The sequence below is a fragment of the Zingiber officinale genome, chromosome 4B (genome assembly GCF_018446385.1).
Source record: "Zingiber officinale cultivar Zhangliang chromosome 4B, Zo_v1.1, whole genome shotgun sequence".
Taxonomy (NCBI): domain Eukaryota; kingdom Viridiplantae; phylum Streptophyta; class Magnoliopsida; order Zingiberales; family Zingiberaceae; genus Zingiber; species Zingiber officinale.
The window spans coordinates 126762438-126765503 of record NC_055993.1 but is presented as its reverse complement, the minus strand read 5'-3'; the positions used below and the strand labels follow the sequence as shown (position 1 = coordinate 126765503).

Genomic DNA, 3066 nt, shown 5'->3' with positions numbered 1-3066 from the left:
AAGCCTACTTCCAACAAAGCAAATGTCATATGTTATGACTGTAATAAGAAAGGACACTACAACACGAGTGTCCAAATCAAGACTAGTCTAAGAAACCAAAGAAGAAGAATGCACTACAAGCCACTTAGGATGAGTCATCCTCTGAATCAGACAATGATGAATCGAAGCAGAACTACCTCACACTGATGGCTATCGAAACCAAATCAGACAGCGAACTAGACAAAGAAGATGAGTCTGAAAGAGAATCAAGCCACAGATCCATATCCATTTCCGAAGATTCTGATGAGGTCGAATCTCACTTACCTCTAAATTTTTTAAAATTATTTCTTTTTTTTTTAAAATAGAAAACTAACAAAAACTAAAAATCAATTAAATGTGATCCTTAAGGAAAATCAATACCTTAAGGAATAACTAAACTTAAATCAAACAACCGAACTAGTTCAATTTGAAAATTTAACTCAAGTTACAAAACTTGAGGAAGAAAATTTTCAACTTGAAGGGTGAAGTTGAAAATTTAAAATAATTATTAGAAAAATTCATAACTAAATCCAAATACCTGGATATGATACTTCGATCACATTTACAATAAATCTGGAATTGGATACAAATCCAAATCAATAAATAAAACCTTTATTTCATTAATAACTCAAAATAAGAAACTAACTAAAGCTTGGATTCTGAAAATTTATTTGACAACTGACACCACAATGAGGGCATCTCTTAACAAGGTGATGAATCTTATGACCGCAGAGTTGGAAGTGCGCTGTGTTAAAATCGTAGATCTTACTAAGGTGAGTCCCAAGGAGGGAGCATCACCAACTTTGACTCCATCCCCAACAAAAGAGGGCTTCTCGACTGGTAGCAAGGGCACCCAACCCAATTACGGAGTCATGATTTGCTGTCGGTCCACCAAATGTTCCTATATAGATATTGTCCATGGAATCAAAGGCTCCCCTCTGAGTTTCAAGGAAAAGGCACTGCTTGTCTAGTTTCTCAACTGAACAAGCAGGCCCTTCCTCCCCCTGTACATATTCTCACCGGATCACGAACACATATAGGATCAAGCGGCTACCTTACTACGACTGACCTTCCTTTGTTGCACTTCTTCCCTATCCCCCAAACTTTAGCTCCCATCCTCTCGTTAAAGCAAAAACTCCTCTCATGGGAGCTAGCTCTTCTCGTGTTCCCGAGGACTTGCTAGATGAAGACATTCCTCTGGTGGAGCTTGTCCATGACCCAGTCCAGGCTGAGCATTGGATAGATCTTTATATCTATCGTCTAGCAACCCTTGCTTAGAAGGACAAGGAAACAATGATCCAAACCATGCCCTTTTGAGATTTAGCAAAACAACTTTTGTGAAATTATGCTAAGCACATGTCCGAGTTGATGATTTTTGAACGACGATACCCTAAACTCCGCTAGAGCTGTCAGGATTTGAAGGCCCACATAGCTGAACTAGAGGCCCTGCTAGCCGCAATTCCCTCCCCATAAGTTTTATAAGCTGCAGCTCAACAAGAAATAATTGCTGCACAATCAGAGATTGATCACTTTAAGCAACTACAAGCAGATATTACTTCTGATCAAGTGACAATTACCCGACTATGAAGGGGGATTACGAATGTAACAACCCAAAGAATCAGTCTAGCGTACTTCGTGAGTCAACTGCAGGTAGAGATAGCATACTGACCACCATCGCAACTAACAATCAGGAGAAATTAGAAGTAGCCGTAGCTAAGGAGGTGGCCACTTGAGCTAATTTGGAGTCTAGTTAGTAGGAGTTGGGGATGCTAAAGGTGGAGCTGGGAGTCACTTGGGAGTGGCTGAATTAGCTAAATGTTTGACGGAAACCCATCACTATGACATGGAGGCTACCCTTGACGCAATTGAAAATGCTCGTGTTGAGGTGAGTAGCCAAGAGGTTTCCCTGAAGGTATTGTAAGCTTCTACGGAGGAGATAGAGACCGAGAGGAAGCAACTGGAGGGCCAAATTTCTGAGTTTAAAGAGTATTAAGGGCAGAAGACGAGCGATGGGCCATCAAGAAAAAGGAATTCTTTCAATTGAAGGAAGTTTATGATATAGCCAACACCCACTTCATTTGCATGGTGCAACATGACATTGATAGCACCTTGAAGCAGTTGGTAGAATACAGGAAGCTCCTTGCTGACTCCCCACTTCCAATCATCGATGGCATCATATGCACATGGTTTCCAGTCTAACATTATCAGACCATTCATAAAGGCCAATAATTTTGAGATTAAACATGCTGTAATTACCATGGTCCAACAACATCAATTTGGAGGACTACGTGAGGACCTAAACCAACATTTAGAGGTTTTCTATGAGATTTGTGGAAAGATGAACATGAACGAAGTTCCGGCTGAAGTAATAAGACTTCTCCTTTTTGGATTCTCATTGAGGGATTGAGCAAAATTGTGGCTCACTTCATTACTAGCCAACATCATTACATCCTGGGAGCAATGCAAGCAATTATTCCTTGACAAATTCTACCCACCTTACAAGATAACATACATGTGAAATCAGATTGCTAACTTCAAGCGGAATGACAGTGAATCTCTTTATGAAGCATGAGATAGATTCAAAAATATGCTTAGATTATGCTCACATTATGAATTAGAGAAATAGTTCATGATCCACACCTTTTATCGTCCGTGATTTACCTCCTCCGTGTTGGCCTTGGGATGAGTTGGCGGGGGCGCTGGGGGCGAGCGTATTCGCCTTTTTGCCATAATGATCCACACCTTTTATAATGAAATCAATTATCAGACCAAGGTATCTCTTGACTTCGCAGCTGGTGGAGCTTTGATGAATAAAGTGTTGGAGTGTATACTTAAAAATTTAGCTTTTGTACACATTTATTTTGAAATAAAGAATCACATTGGTCAAATGTTTACATTTATTTGTTAAATGTAATTGTTCAATTAATTTATATAGTAGATAACATGAAGTGTGGAGTCACACTTAGAAGATCATGTTGTCGGTTCTCTATAAATTATAAACAGTTGCTCACGACTAAGATGGAAAGGAACAAACCATCAGAATGGACG

At 39.6% G+C, this 3066-nt stretch overlaps 1 non-coding gene across 1 annotated transcript; it reads right to left on the bottom strand.

The window, feature by feature from the left end:
* Positions 1-2524: 2524 nt before the first annotated feature.
* On the bottom strand, positions 2525-2634 carry LOC121978844. Its single transcript, XR_006111183.1, has one exon. It is a non-coding gene; the product is annotated as a small nucleolar RNA R71 (small nucleolar RNA).
* Positions 2635-3066: the final 432 nt, after the last annotated feature.